General features: G+C 43.3%; 1 protein-coding gene across 2 annotated transcripts in view; it reads left to right on the forward strand.

Moving 5' to 3' along the window:
* Positions 1-17,039, forward strand: part of DNER (delta/notch like EGF repeat containing) — a 296,928-nt gene that overhangs the window by 72,806 nt on the left and 207,083 nt on the right. The window lies entirely within an intron of this gene.

The raw sequence follows: 17,039 nt of genomic DNA on the forward strand, positions 1-17,039 counted from the left end.
CCCCCCCACTTCTCTGATTACTTTCTTCCTCTTCCCTGTCCTGATGCACCATCTCATCCCCGTGCGTGGAAGGTCGGCCAGGCCTCTGGAGTCTGTAGATTTCATGGGCATGCCATAAAAATCCGTATTCCACCAAAAGGAGCTGAGCAGCAAAGAGGAGACCAAACCTTTTTCTTCACGGAGATGCAGAATTTTTTATTGTTTTTCAATTTCTGTTACAAGAAAAATTCAGACGTCTCAGGAGAACATCTTCATGTGTTCCCTTTTTGATGTTGTTTCTTTTCTCGGAGGACCATTTAGATGGCATCATCTATCTGCTTTCTTTTTCCCAGCACGAGGGATGCAATATTGCTAATGAATCAGGAGACCAGCAACGGAGTTCCCTGCTTCCCTGTATAGTGAGGTTGTTTGATTTAAAAACTCTAAAGTATATCTGAAGGAAATGAAGTAAGTGCCTCAAAGAGATATCTGCACTTCCATGCTCACAGCTGCATTATTCACAGTAGTCAACACATGGAAACAACCTAAGGGTCTGTCGATGGACGAATGGATAAAGAAGATGTCGTGTCTATAATGGAATACTATTCAGCCATTTAAAGAAGGAAATCCTGCCGTTCGTGGATGAACAGGAGGGTCTTATGCTAAGTGATATAAGCCAGAGAGAGAAAGACAAATATTGTATGATCTCCCAATATTTGTGGACTCTAAAAAAGTTGAACTCATAGAAACAGAGTAGAGTGGTGGTTGCCAGGGGGCTGGGGAGTTGGAGACACGGAGAGATGTTAGTCAAATGGTACAAAGTTCCAGTTCTAAGATGAACAAATTCTGGAGATCTAACGTACAGCGTGATGACCATAGTTAATAAAACTGTATTGTATACTTGAAATTTGCTAAGAGAGATCTTTTTTCCCCCTAAGATTTTATATATTTATTTGTCAGACAGAGAGAGAGAGAGAGAGAGAGAGCATAGGCAGGGGGAGCGGCAGACAGAGGGAGAAGCAGGCTCCCCGCCGAGCAAAGAGCCCGATGTGGGGCTCAATCCCAGGACTCTGGGATCATGACCTGAGTCGAAGGCAGATGCTTAACTGACTGGGCCACCCAGGCGTCCCCACTAAGAGAGATCTTAAGTGTTCTCACAAGAAAAAGCGGTAGCGATGTGAAGTGGTAAATATGTTCATGAACTTGATTGTGGTGATCATTTTACAATGGGTGCACGTTTCAGATTATCTCACTGTGTGCCTTAAGTATATACACTTTTATATCATTTCATGATGTATATGTGTATCAGATCATCATGGTTTATGCCTTACATCTATACAATTTTATTTGTTAGTCATACTTCAATAAAGCTGGGAAAAAAATGTCCCTGGGGGTCACAGGTCTGGGGCCTGATATTAACATGGTAAATGAGTAAGAGCGTGTGCATGTGCATGTGTGTGTGTGTATGCGTGTGAAAGAGACAGACACAGAAGGAGAGAAAACCTTCTTTTGCATTCCCAGTATAACTTGAAAATGCTGCTCTTTCATATCTGTATACAAAATTGCATTTCTTGGAGGCTTGTTGTGCCCTAACCCTACTCAGTCCCATATCCAGTGACATAGCCATAGTCCTCAAAATCTTTCACGTCTGTCCAGTTTTCTTCTCCACTCAAGTCACAGTATCACTGGATTTGAGATAAGGGCCTTGTAGAAAGCCCATCTAACTCTCCAGCCTCCATGTGTCTCTGTCCCGCCAGTGGCCTCTGCCTTCACACCCGCCCCGCTGTGGCCATCTCCCCCCAGGATGGTGTCCCAGACACAGTCAGCCCGGGAGCCGCTGACTTCTGGAATCTGCAAGTCTGCCATCCCCATCCATGCTATTGCCATGCACCTCCGGCTCCTCACTCACTCGTTCCCACTGCGTCTGTCCTTCAACTCGTGCCGGGACCTCCAGGGTCTTAAAGGCTTTCTTTTTTCCCCACTCAGCACCTCTCAGACCTAAGACAACACTTCTCTTTCTTTCCTGCCTGCTGATTCAATTCACACGATCTATCCCTTGACCCAATCTCTTGCCTGTACTCTCAGCTACTTTTCCCCTTTGGACATTCTGCTGTATCAGCTGAGCAAAACCACAACCCAAACCTGTCTAGGTATTGACTTTCTTTGTCCCAAACCCAGGCTGTCGAGCCATGCTGGGGGAAATCACCCACCCTGGAGACTGCATGTGCATGGTCTCCAACTTCTGCTGGGTCCTCAGCACTGCACAGCGAGTCTGTCAGGCTCCAAAGAACCATCTGTGTCAGGCAGTTCCTAGTATTGCCTCAATTCCGTTCTGTACACATTGTTCCAAGAAAATTGCCACCTCAGATGCTGAGAGGATGTTTTGATGCCTTTCTCTTTTTCTCTGTGTTTGCCATGATTGAGAAGTACGGTAAAAATAAACTCACTTGATATATTTCTTGATTCTAGAAGTCATCACAGATAGTGGAAATTGCCTCAAATATGCAAACTGCTTGTCCAACATGAGTAGAGAAAAAAGTATTTCTGTGAAGGCTTTCATACAGGACATGCTGAGCTAACTTCTTGCGTATCGGCTGATGATAATGTTTTTCTCGCTATTCACATATCTTTAATTTGGCACAATTCTATATTAATCCTTTCAACAAAGCTATGATTTTGTGGTGGGAAGTCTCACATTGTAGCGTAGTCTCGAAACATACAAATCAGAACTTGAAACTGGAGGCAAAGTTCTGCCACAGTAAGATCAAAGTTGTGTTGACCTTACTTCACAAAAGCACACCTGGGCTGATATTAGCCTTTTATAGTTGTTTTTTTTTTTTTTTTTGTCTTGTAACCTTTTAAAAGAGTGTCCACACAGTGCTATAATTTAAGAGGTACATTGGAGCAGTGCCCATGTAAGCTGTGAAAAGAAATTGGTAGCTGGGGCTGTGGGAAAAGACTTCTGCTGATGTTTCTTTTCATGTAATTTTGCTTCAAGGCCTCTTTTATAAATATATGTTGGTAATTAAGATCCAATTTCATATGGGGGCTGGAGGAAGCCAGAACTTGCAATCCAGGTCACTGTGTGAAAATATGCAAGTTCTGTGAACTCCCAAGTCCAGGGTGGGGCCATCGTCAGAGGACCTGCCCTGGAGTCCTGGGAGGTGTGAGCACTCCTCTTGATTTGTTTGCTCCATCCTTTTGTGGTCAACTGCTTGGTTTTTGTGTGGATTGAGCAGAAGCCCCAGTCTTAACTAGAGCTTTGCTTTTAGCCACTTTCCGGATGTAAATATAAACCCTCAAAAGCTTGCTTTTAGTTTTATAATGTTTTTAGGAATTACCTTCTGTGTTCTTATCTTTTATTAAATGTCTTTGAGCATTCAAAAGAGACATTTCAAAATGTAAAAAATAACTATCATAGCAAACACAGCATAAGATAACTTGGCTGTAATTAAACCCAGTTTGGGGGCCCCTGGGTGGCTTAGTCGGTTGAATGTCTGACTCTTGATTTCTGCTCAGGTCATGATCTCAGGGTTGTGAGAACGAACCCCACTTCAGGCTCTATGCTCAGTGGGGAGTCGGCTTGGGATTCTCCCTCTCTCCCTCTGCCCCTCTCTCTGCTCATGCTCATTCTCTCTCTCTCTCTGTCTCTCTCTCTTAAATAAATAAATCTTAAAAAAAACCCAAACAAACCCTGTTTTATCCTTTCCAAAGGCTGCTCCCACTGCCTTGTTTCATTTCCACATGCTTTCCTTGGAGCCTACATGGTGGTCATAGAGGTTCCTAAATTCACTGTGCGTTAGTACCACCTGGAGAACATGTTCAGGGTGTAAAACTAGGTCCACTCCCAGTGCCTGACATTCAGAAGCCTGGGATGTGGCCCAGGTTATCCACAATTCCCAGGGATTCCCCAGGTGGCTCTCCTGCAGGTAGATCAAGGTGGTCATAGACACACTCTGAGAAACCCATTAGCATCTACCCCTGGAGCGGAAATCTGGAGACTTGACCCTGAAGCTTTAGGTTCTTTGGATTAGTGACTTAATTGCTTTGGAATTTATTTTTCTAAACTGTGAATTGGTGAGTTGAATTAGACTATTTTACCAACACAATTTTTCTAGATAGTTTCTGACAGTTTGTTCCAAAGAAACGCCTGTATAACTGAGTAGTGAAAGGATTTAATTTTATTACATAATATTTTAAATTTAATTTTAGGCTTTTGGCCACATATTTAGCAGGTCTCGGTAGATAAATAAGTCTTGCATTTGATCAATTTATTTAAATAATTAGAACAGAAAATATCTAGGTATACTTGGATTGAAATTAAATTCACCTCACATAGGAAGGTACACATTTTTAAGCCTCTCTTTCTCCCTTTCACCCAATGCATGTGGCATAACACACAATGTGCAGATTGAAAAGGAGAGTTGAACACCCGGGAAATGTTTTCCATATGAATATCCAATTGTCCTGCACCATTTGTTGAAAAGAGTATTCTTTCTCCATTAAATTCTTTGACACCTTTGCCAAAAATCAATTGACCATATGTACGTGTCTGTTTCTGGACTCTCTGTTCCGTTGATCTACTTATCTGTCTCTAGGCCAATACTATATTGCTTTCATTATTCTAAGGTAATCTGTACTATCCTGTAGTTTTGAAATTAGTTAGTGTAAATTCTCTTTGTTCTTTTGCAAAATCATATTCTTGTAGTCCTTTATATATTTCCATATAGATTTTTAGAATCAGGTTTTTTTTCCCAATAGCTATATATAAAAAAAAAAGCCTGCTAGGATTGTAAGTAGGATTGCTTTGGAATCTATAGATGAATTGGGAAAGAATTGACATATAAACCACAACAATTTTCCCCCCTGTCATGTTAGCTTTTGGTTTTAAAGGACTGCTCTTAATTTAAGGAGGAGAAATCCTTGTTAGCAAATGTATATTCTGAATAGAAAATAGATAATGAGTGCAAATTTCCACTAATATGCTTTATCTGGCATCTATCCTAGTTATTTCCATGGTGATGAGAACATTAAATAATTTTCTTAGGGCATCTTAGTAATTTGTGAAAGAAATTAAGTAAAATGTACAAATTAAAAATGATATTTCCATCTTGGGCGCCTGGGTGGCTCAGTTGGTTAAGCGACTGCCTTCGGCTCAGGTCATGATCCTGGAGTCCCCGGATCGAGTCCCGCATCGGGCTCACCGCTCAGCGGGGAGTCTGCTTCTCCCTCTGACCCTCCCCCCTCTCGTGCTCTCTCTCTCTCATTCTCACTCTCTCAAATAAGTAAGTAAATAAAATCTTTAAAAAAAATAAAAATGATATTTCCATCTTAACCAAAAGGCCAAATGCCTCCATGTCCATTCAAGATAATTAAAAGAATAATGTCCAGCCTGATTTTTCTTCTTAAGAACAGTGGTAAATATTTAACAACTGACTCTCCAGACCAAAAAAAAAGGCCCTGATTTGTAACATGTGCCAGTTTCTGTGGTGTAAATACTCCCACTTACCACTATTTTCAAGCTAAGGAGGTGATGCAAAGTTGAGGAGAGATCACATTAGCACCCCATTCTACACAATTTCCATCAGACAGACACAACAGATGTGAATAGCTCCAAGAGCATAAATGATAATAAAATGTAGTAAAGTAATTAGGAAGGGATGGGGTCTGAGCATTTGTTAACTTTGCTTTTAATATAATTTATTTAATAGTAAGTCTGTTTAATTTTTAGTAATGGCCATGTTTAATAGCTGGCTCACAAAATTCCTAAAAATGTCACAGTTGGTGAGGGGGTAGGAGCTGGTGGTGCCAGAGCACTACTGTGGGCCAAGAGTTAGGAGAAAAGCGTTTTTTTTTTTTTAATTTATTTTTTTAATTAAAAAATTTTAAAGAAGTTATGCATTTTTTTTTTAAAGCTTTTATTTGTCAGAGAGAGAGAGCAAGCACGAGTGAGAGCAAGAGAGAGTGTGCACAAGCAGGGGGAGCGGCAGGCAGAGGGAGAAGCAGGCTCCCCGCGGAGCGAGGAGCCTGATGCAGGGCTCGATCCGAGGACCCTGGGATCATGACCTGAGCTGAAGGCAGATGCTTAACCGACTGAGCCACCCAGGCGCCCCATCGGTTATGTGTTTTTAATATCAAACTGAACTAATGGTTAATGAGTCCATTGTCAAATAAAACAAAAGTAATTGTATTTTGTAACTTTAAATCCTTGATTGAATAATTCTAAACTGGTGGGGTTGGGCAGACATTTTATTACCATTTTATAAATTAAATGTTTGGTGTAACCGTGCGTGTGTGTGTTAAAGGGATGGGACAGGAATGGGACAGGGAAGATCAGCTGGAACTTTTCCTCAATTAGGGCGGGTTGGGTGAAGTAACCCCACACTGGCCCAGACATGTAACAGCTCCTCACAGAAGTTTCTCATCACACAGCAAGGATTGTCCAGGCCGGCTCCAAGTGATGAGGGTAGACATGTTTTATTTGGGGGTAGGGCAGAGGTGTCTGCTCCAAAGACCGCCCTGCAGCTTCACCGAGGAGGGCACAGGAGCTGCACTCGGGTCAGCGGGAAGGAGCTGGGCACTGAGGAGGAGGTTTGCACCGCCAGGCCTCAAAAGGGTGCCTGGGGCTCCCTCTTCCATCCCATTGGCTGCACCTAGTCACACGACCACACCCAGCTGCAAGGGAGTCTGGGAAACAGTCTGTGTGCTCAGGGCGGAGGAGCAAAGCGGATTTGGGGCAACAGGTGTAACTCCCGTCACTTCCTCGTACTTTCTTAGCTGTCCTGACGCAGCATCATCTGGGGGCCTGTTGGAGAATTTAGAGGAGTTTTATCATTAATTGTGTTCTTGGACAAGACCCTTCCCCTCTCTGGGTCTCGGTTTCCTCGGCTGTAAAATTCCGGGCTTGCACCAGGTCCTTCCTAGTTCTGTGACTCTCAGCTTATTCTCTTCATCTTCTCGACTCAGCGTTCCCTGCTCGTGCTTCTATCCGTCCTGCTCTCCCGGGGGTGGCTTTTGTTCATCCTTGGTCCTGATATGAACCCCAGTGGAAACTGGTCTTTGCTGTGACTTGGCAGATCTGTCCACCTGCCTGGCTGGGTCCCAGGGCTGACGAGCACAAGGCATTTCTGACTCAGGGGTTCCGAGGGACTGAGCGCAGCTGTTCTGTCTTGGGAGAACTGTGCATGTGCAGTTTAGGGGTTTGTCAGGAAGCTCTTCTCATTTTGCTACGCTCAGGAAAATGCCAAATTCAATATGTAGCTGCCAACATTTTGCTCCAGCAAACTATATCTCTGAAGAATTATAGCGCGCCATGGAGGAACGTAGCCTCTGCAATCAGTCTGCCAGGGTTCAAACCCCGTCTCTGCCATTCTGAGTTGTGTAACTGAGACCAAATCACTTAAGCTCTCCGTGCCTGTTTCCTTCTTTGTAAAGTATTGTTTAAAATAAACATAATTTAAAAATATTTTTGTATAAAATAACTCTCAGAGTGTTTTTTGGAGGATTAAGTAAGCTAATACATGTAAAGTGCACAGAACAATGCCCACCGTGTGACAAATACTATAAAAAGTATCATTTTTTCCTGTTGTAATTCTTAGTGCACAGAGTATTTAAGGAAATGGTGCTCTCATGTGCATTGTGGATAGGAAATAAAAGGGCCAAGATCTAGTTGTTTTAAAATGGGCAGTGGGAGGGGCGACTGGGTGGCTCAGTCCGCTAAGTCTCCAACTCTTGATTTCAGCTCAGGTCATGAGCTCAGGGTTGTGAGATGGAGCCCACATCCAGTGTGCTTGGGATTCTTTCTCCCTCTCCCTCTGCCCCTCCACCCCCCATGTTTGTGCCCACACACACACACACACACACACACACTCTCTCAAATAAATAAATCTTAAAAAAACCCACAAAATTTGCAGTGGGTAAAATCGATTATGCAGTGCAGCCTGTTCTAACCTACAAAACGGTCCCACTATGCAGTGGGAGACTTCTTCTTTTCCTTACTGCCTTGACTCTTTTCCTCCCCTCCTGTTTCCAACCTCTTCTCCTCTCTGAGAATAGCCCCTGAGGCTTGTGGTGGTACTAATGTGCCAAGTTGCCTGCTGCAGAGGTTTTAATCAGATGAGCATCTTTTAGCACGTCTGCCCCCTTCTATACTCCTGGCAGACATTGCTAATCAGTATGGGAGTTTTTTCCTATTGATCCTCAGTCCCTCCAAAGAAAGGAATTATAGTCAAAACACTTAACATCTGGTTTTGTTTGACCAATCAGAGCCAGCCCTGGGGGGGGGGGGGCTGGAGGTCTGTTTCTGCTCCCAGCATTAACCCTGTAGTTTTTGGGTCTGTGGAGAGATCAAGGGGCACATAGGGAAAAAGCCAGTACTTGCAGGACAGTGGGGGAGTAGGGAGAGGGGTGGGGTGGGGTGGGTGTGGAGGTGGGGGGAAGTGTTCAGGGCAGTATGGAAGAAAAGAAGTATTTCACTGTGTTAACAGTTGGTGTAGCTGACCTTGTATAAATGAACCAAGTATCCACCTTGCACGGAATTTTTTTCAACATCACCACGGCGTGGGCCCCATTGGAGCTTGAGATGAAACTCAGCTGACAGTTGTCATAAGATGTGGTTTGAAGAAAAGGGTCACTACTGTTCTTGAAAGTTATGGAGGAGACCTTGTGGAAGAGGAAGGATTTGATGTGGGCCCCGAAGGGTTTTCATTGGCAGAAGGGAAAGGGCGTTTCAGGCGAGGGAACAGGGTGAACAGATGGGCCAGTGTGAGCCTGACAGAGGAGGCAGGCCCCTCCTCCTGGCCTCCCCGAGGCTGCGGTGCCAGGTTGCCATGGTGATGACAGACTCTTTTGGGCAGGCAGTGTTGTGAAGCCATCAGAGCAGAAAAGACAGGCAATTCCCCGGTTCCCATTTCTGCCCAGACTGTGAAATAGCAGTAAATGCCAGTCTGTTTTCTTCTAGAAAAAGTGGGTTCTCTTTGAGCTTTACTCTGTAACTTCTAAAGAGAAAGTAATTCACCAAAAACAAATATAGTTTATCATGATACAATGTATTGCTTTTCTGTTTTTGTCTTTTGTGGGTACATGTTTCTAGTATTCATAAGTAAAATCATACTGCTTCCAACATTAGCATGAATACAACCTAAACCGGCTTGAGAAAAAGGATTACTCCAAATTTATTAAGTAGGAAATAGCACACGGTGTGGTGAGAGTAGAATGGGTTTTAGACAGGGAGTGAGCGGAGTTCAGTTCCATTCTTGGTTCTACAGTCTTTCTGGTGTGTAACTAGGGACATTTTTACCTCCTGTCTCTCAGTTTCCTCCTTACAAAGTGAGGTAACAACATCATTTCAGCGAAAGTCTGGCACGCAAAGAAGGAGGAAGAAAACAACCGTTAACTCAAATGCAGCTATTAGAACTTTTGGGCTTACTCTCTCTTCGTATTTGTTCCAATCTTAAAAAAACAAAGTTGTAATCTCGATCTACATTTAATTTTATACCTTGCTTGCACACTTAACCTTTGTTCACAGTTTTCATAGACTGTGTCTGTGTGCCAATGTCCCTTGTTAGAGGGCAGACAAGGTCACAGCTTGCTGAGTGTTGGCATTTATAATTTACCCCTTAAACTCAGAGTCTTCATGGTGTTCTTGTTTGTTTGTTTATTAGAGAGAGAGAGAGTGGCGGAGGGGAGAGGGAGAGACAGAATCTTAACCAGGCTCCACGCCCAGCGCAGAGCCCGACACAGGGCTCCATCTCTCTCTCGTGACCCTGGAGCCAAAATCAAGAGTTGGACACTTAACTCACCGAGCCACCCAGGCACTCCATCTTTATGCCATTTTTACTAGGACAGATACTCTGATGTCCCGTTTTTAAAGGCAATTGCTAATGTGCTTGATTTCAGGTCCTATTTGCTTCAGGCTCCCTGTGAGGTGTATGAGTAAGATATTATCCTGGGCCCTCTGCGACCTGAGTTCAGTTCCCTGAGAGTGAGAGTTTAGGGGGAGGGACAGCCTTGTCCAGAGAGGGCCATGTACTCGTGGATGGAGCACAGTGTCTTGGGGATGTGGATGCTTTCACTCAGTAGGGCCAGAAACTAGGGGAGCTTGGGTGCCTGCTGTCTGCTCTGCCCCTACCACGGGGGAAGAGCATGGGATGGCAGGCTGCTGAATAGGCATGCTTACCCAGGCTTGGAAGCAGCCCTGCTGGGTTTTGGCCCCGGTCTACACAACTTGAGATTTCCCATTATGTCTTTGTTTCAGCTTTAATATTTGGGATTTATTTTTAATATCCTAAATCTTAAGTCGTTGCTTTTATTGCTTTAGCTTCATTTTAGCTTTTCCAAAGAAATTTTATTCTTTTAATTGTTTAGTCCCTAACAAGTCTTTTATTTACTTGTTTTTCCATTACACAAGTGGGATAACACCATTACAAGAGAAAGAGAAAATGCCCCGTAACCCAAACACAACTCTTAACAGTTTTTGTTTATTCTCTGTTGATATTCAGAGCACTTAACAGTCATAAACATGGTAGATGAAGAATTTTATGTCCTACTTCTTCGCTTAACCTGACATTATTCACATGTTTTCCGTATTATTTTAGAGCCTTTATGACTTAATGGTTGTAGCATTCTATGTGGTGATTGTACCATAATTGGCCTAACCAGTTATTTGCTGCAAATACGGGTTTGTTTTCTCCTATTTAACATCCTTTCTGGGCTGATGTTTCAGTTTCGGCGATCCGGCCTTCTTGCGTCGGCACCAGAATGTGAATTGTGCGGCTCTGTAATTTCCCCGGAACTTTCTTTATGTTCTTGTCCTCCCCACGCCTGACATGGAGACTGTAAGTATTTGGTGCGTTGCTCCTGCCCCCACACCCGAAAAAAATCCTGCTTGAGTCTTGATTTGTACGTGAGTGAAATTGGCACATAATTTTGGAGCTACAGACATCAATCAGTCCTTTATTAAGGAGACGAGCGAATGTTTGTGGAAATGAGTTCTTTGAATGCTTCCCTCCTTCAGTCTCAATTCCAGATTTGTTTTGTGAGCTCCCGGAGTTTTTAGTGTTCAAATGCTATAATATAGTCCGTGTTTATTTAGCCTTAGATCGCATGTGTCCGAGTCTCCTATTCAATGTTTTGTAATCTGTGAATAGCAAACAGGAGTAGCTTTGAATTGCACAGCCTTCTTTATGGAAAGCTTTCTTTAACATTACGTTGGTAATGTTTGCTATTCACAGATTACAAAACATTGAATAGGAGACTCGGACACATGCGATCTAAGGCTAAATAAACACGGACAGCGTTTTCCCCTAGAAGTCTCCTAGTATGATGGCTTCTGGATCATCTTCTTCCCAATACAGTGGTTGCCTTCCAAGATGCTGGAAGCTTCTGCCTGGCTCTTACTGGTCAAAGAAGCCACCAGCCCACCCACATTCATAGGTGTGCAGAAAGGTACCCACCTCCTGACAGGAGAGAGGTGAGGTCACAGTGCAGAAGGAGATGTAGGATGGGCTGTTGGAAAACCATGGATCTTGGAAAATATAACCTGCTTCATCTCACCGCTACTGAGGTGAAGTTTCAATTTCAACCTCACCGCTCCCAGATGCTGGTGCTTGCTCCCTTCCACCTGCCTCTCTGCATTTCCCTGTTCTTCTCGCGACCCTGCTTGTGAGAGTCTCCTTCTCCTTCCCGGGCCACACTGCTTACAACTTGCTGCTTGGCTGGGCACATTAATGACTTCTAGAATGGTCCTCCTTCTCATCACTTGTCTTCTGTCTGGTTGCAGCTTCTTTTCATTTTTCACTGAACAAGTGCCATTTATGTAGCATCTCGTGTTAATCAGACCTCTCTCTCTTCCACACGGCACTCTAGTCAGTCGTGGCTTTGTTCATGCAGTCTTTGGTCTTGATAGCCTCCCTCGGCGTGGTTCATTGTTAACAGGTGGGAAATACTGTTTGTTTGCTTCAAATATTTAACAATTGATTTCCTCCAGAGCTGTTGTTATAACAGAAGTCTAGAAGGTTGGGTACCAAGTGGTCCAGCTTTCATTAAAATTAGGAAAGCCTTTATAACTACAATCTGTTATGTATAGTGATGATATTAATGAGACTACCATGGTGATCATTTCACAGTGTATGCAAATAGCAAATGATGTCAAAACTAGTATGTCGAAATACCGGAACTCATATGTTAATTATACCTCCATTTTTAAAAAAGTAAAAAAAAAGTATACCTAGGATTACTTCTAGCTTATAAAGTAGCATTGCTAACAGTTTTTAAAAAGTGAAAAAAAAAATTTAGAAGATTAAATTTACTTCCACATAGGATTTTGGCTTAACCATGCATCAAACTCCTATTTTCATCCATGTTCCTACCAACCGAAATGACCAAAAGAATATGAAAATAGGGGTGGCTATTGGGTGGCTCGGTCGGTTAAGCGTCCGACTCTTGGTTTGGTCTCAGGTCACGATCTCAGGGTCGTGAGATCAAGCCCACGCGCGATCCGCGCTCAGCTCGGAGTCGGCTTGTCCCTCTCCCTCTGCTCCTCCCCCTGCTTGTGTTCTCGCTTTCTGTCTAATAAATAAATAAAATAAGAAAAGAGTAGGAAAATAGGAACCCCTTCATAGACTCAGGGAGCCAGGGAGAAACTCTGATCACATCACACAAGATACAGTAGAGGATGAGGTGAGAACAGATTAAAGAAAGCCTGAGGCTTATTTAGAACCCCTCGATAAGAGAGGCACATCGGTGATGTGGTGAAGAAACTGTACTGCCTACAGTGTTACATCTCTCAATTGGAAAAGTTTGCATCAACTCTCACCAATTTTCTTTCCTATCAAATGCTGACTGCATTGAGTGAATTATGGAATTATGATGACAAACTGGTGATTTCTCTCATCCTATCATGGGTCCTATTATGATGAGCGGGGATTTTTCTGTGTAGAACTTTCCCTTGTCCACAGGGCTATTGTGGACCCTGAGCTATTTCTTACATAATAGAAACAGGATGAAGGATCTCCCTCTGATGGGGTTTGGGACACACTGCCCCTGGCATATGGGGTTCAGGACATACTGCCCTTGACGTATGGGGTATTTTCAGCTGAAGGAGTTTGAGAAAATGGCAGAAGCAGGCCATGTGAGAGGTTTCCTCCCTGCATGCAGAGGAAAGGAGCATCCTTAACTCCAAAGACAAAGGGATGTCAAGGAGAATTCTGACAAACAGGGCTGGCTGTTTCCCCCACTTTACTACGCTTACCTCATCTCCTTAACCTCTATTTCTACAGGACTGTCCCCTCTTCATCCAACTGAGCATAAAAATACTCAGGCAGAGCTGTTTCCTTATGAAGGCTGCCATGTCGCATAAAACATACATTAAATAAATTTGGATACCATTCTCCTTCGGGAAAGAAAATGCCATTATGTCTAAAAGTTGTGAAATAAGCGGGACCATTTGATTTTACGAGGCCTGTTGTGATATTTTGTTTTATTTTTAAATTTTGTAACTGGTCAGTCACACTTATAAAATGCAGGGTAAAGTGTGTTTATTAAATCCTAGATATTTGTAATAAGCGCTAAGTACTTGTGCAGAAAAGAATGGAAAGCATGTGAGCATTCATGTGGGTACACTGGCAGATCCCTGTCTGAGGTTGGAACCAGGACTTTCTGGAGGTTACTCTGAAGGGGAAAATAAGTCCGGGCTGAGGTAACCTAGAAGACGTACTCTACATACAAAGAGACATTCTGATAAATTCAGTGGGACAGTGTGCTTTAGTGGCAAGAGATGATGCATTGCCTGCTGTGGGACATTGGGCAAGTTATTTAACCTCCGGTGACCTCAGTTCCCAGCCTGAATGGCCCGGGGGTTCGTCCTCCAGATCTCTGAGGTTCCCCTCAGCTCTAAGATGATCTCATATTTTCCAAAGATGACTTGAGCTGGGCAGCCTTTCTCATCCTCAGATGGACATTTCTACGTGATCTCTTTCCTAATGTGGAGAAAATATATGTATAGACTCAGTGCTTGAAACTCCAGACAGTTTCAATGCTTGAATTTCTCAGTATTTACTTAAAGTGAAAAGACAACTTGGACCACGTTCAGACATCGTTATGATTAGTCAATTAAAATATCTAGGAACAACACACGCCTTTTTGTTGAATGTATGGATTTACTGATTTCCCTTCTCACATGGAAAGTCAATATTGTTTCCCAAACAGTCTGCCCCCCCCCTTCCCCCCCCCCCCTTTTTTTGTAGTTTCAATTCAATCCTTCCCTATTGTTAGGCTTTTACAATAAAAGTAACATTGATTCTCTATAATTGCTTGATTATCTGTAACTGCTTCTGGTAACATATTTGAATTTTTTAAAAGGTCTATAAAGAAGAGGCCTTAAATAATGGTTGTACAAGCAAAGAGGAAACACTATTAAGTCTGTGCTTCGTCTCGCTCTCCTGCCCATGTGATTTTAAAAATCAGCCCATGCGTATTTTGCTTAGCTCCCCAAATCTATCTTAGCTTCTGATCAATTTTATGGAGTTGAGTGTAATGGTTTGGGTAGCCTATGAGCTGCTCTATCACTCAATATTCCCCTCAGCCCTTGGACTAAACAGAAACTTCTGGTCGGACCAATCTGTGTCATCAGAGTTACATGGTAGACAGCCCTTCCAGCCTTCCCTGCCTGAGAGCTTTTGTGTCCAGTAAGGTTTCAGCTTCCTCCTTCTACTGTAACCAAAATGGAACTCTCTGGCTGGTCTTCGGGACTACTTTAGGCTCTGTTTCCAAACCTCACTCGTTTTATGTACTTGGGACACCTCTTCTGCCATGCCACACTCTCCTCTTGATCCACGCTCAGATTCATTTCTTCAATAATCTGTGTCTCCTACGAATAACACATTGGCTTCCAACCTGTAAGCTTTTTGAGGCCCCGTGTTGGTTCTATAGTTTGAATCTTCCAATGGCAGAAAATGGACGTTTCCTCTGGCTCTTGAGCTCCTCTCTCTCTGTCGTGTCCTTTTGCTCTTGAGGCAACCCAGTGACTGTGGCCTTTGTGCTCCATTCTGGCCGTAGCAGGTCTGTTTTGTCTGTGCTGTGGAGGAGGCTGAGTCGATGAGGGGCGGTTCTGGTGAGGATGGAGGAAGGTGGCAGGAAGAAAAGAAGCAGGTAGGGCAGCAGGGTGGAGAGAAGGGTCAGCGTAGTGTTAGAAGGAGGGCAGAGGGACCCTTGGGAGGAGTAAGAGTTGATCTCAGCCTGCATTCAATTATTCATACTCCCCCCCCACCCCCTTCCCGGCTCTCATTGATTTTCCATGAAAATAAAATAAAACAGGACTACACTGGGGAAGCAGATTTTTCTGAATTTGCTTTATATGGTTTTCTTTGATTTGGTTGCAATTTCTATTTAGCCTTGGGCTTAGGGGTCTATTTTAAAGAAATGCCATCATGCTCGACAACTTCTCGTACAGTCTTGTTTATCCTCAAAATAATAAAATAAAATAATAGCGGCTTTCTCACCCTCACATAGAAGACTTCAAGAGACTTGCTTACATACTGGAAATCTGAGGCAGTTGACGAAAAAAGAAGTCATCGAAACTGGAGTCCCAGAGTACACTGAGCTAACCTCAGCAGGAATAAAATTAAGGGGCATGATTTGAAATGACAATTTTGTATAGCCTCCGGAAATGTACACAAATACGAAGGTGTTATGTAGCTCAACTCTGGCTCTGTCAAGGCTGCCTGGAAGTGAGGGTTGATGTCACGGCCTAAAAAATGCAGAGAAAAAAACGATTTTAGGTTATTTTAGTACTGATGGAAACTGCTGATTGCATGCAGGCAAACATACCTGATTTTGTTGAAATCAGGACACTCTACTAGATTTAAGACAGGGACTATCTTATGGTCTGTTAATTTGCTAGAGGTGTGGGAAGACATGTTGTACTTTTTGTTACGAAGAAAAAGTTTGGAGTCTCTTAAAGGCATTATTTAGCTATTTTATTTTATTTTTTAAAGTTTATTATATTGTTTCAGAGGCTCTTGTCTTTTTATTTTATTCTATTTTTAAAAAGATTTTATTTATATATATATAAATAATATATATGGATGTATAATATAAATATTGAGAGAGAGAGAGAGAGCAAGGGGAGAGCAGAGGGAGAAGGAGAGAAAGAAACTCAAGCAGACTCCCCCTGAGTACAGAGCCCCATGTGGGGCTCGACCCCAGGACCCTTTGGTTGAGCCAAAACCAAGAGTCAGAGCTTCAACCGACTGAACCCCCCAGCACCCCTGTCTTTTTATTTTTTAGTGCAAAGAAGAAAAAGTTGCCAAATGTTGTTGAATCGAGAAATGACTTAGATTGCTGTAATATTTTTCTAGGATGGGATGTCCTGGATGAGAACTTCCCTTGCTGTGGAATTTCTGGCTTCCATCAATGAAAGATCATCGCTGCTATCATACGATTTAGGAGCCTTTAAGTTCTCTCATGGTGTAGTCCATTCCTCTGCTTTTTTTCCTCTTTCGTAATCTACTTCTAACTTGCGCTTGGGTTTTTGTTTTCATTATACTCTTCCTTCCTTCCTTCGTTCCCTGCTATTTCAGTCTCCTGATCCTGCTCTTGACCCGGTGCTCAGGAGGAGTGACTCTCTGGCTACCAGCCTTCTGCCACAAACTCAGCCCCTCAAGACTTTTGAAACACCGTCTGAAGGGCGCGCCTGCGTGGCTCAGTCGGTTGAGCGTCTGCCTTCGGCTCAGGTCACGATCCCGGGGTCCTGGGATGGAGCCCATGTCAGGGAGCCTGCTTCTCCTTCTCCCTCTGCCAACTCCCCCTGCTTGGGTGCTCTCTCTCTCACAAATAAATAAATAAAGTCTTAAAACAAGCAAACACTGTCTGAAGGACGTATGTGAAGTGGTGGGATGTGTAGGAATTGGATTTTCAAGACTTTCAAAGTCTGTTTCCGCTCAGAACCTCCATGATTCTTGAAGCCCCACCGAAGCTGTTACTTACGTGGGCAAAGCCTGATCACCCAGCGTAATGAATGGGTGGTAACGCCCAGGATCGGACATCTGGGTGGGGTTTCCTTT

The sequence above is a fragment of the Callorhinus ursinus genome, unplaced genomic scaffold, assembly GCF_003265705.2.
Source record: "Callorhinus ursinus isolate GAN/ISIS: 27379988/994484 unplaced genomic scaffold, GSC_fseal_2.0 scaffold2, whole genome shotgun sequence".
NCBI classification, from domain to species: Eukaryota; Metazoa; Chordata; class Mammalia; order Carnivora; family Otariidae; genus Callorhinus; species Callorhinus ursinus.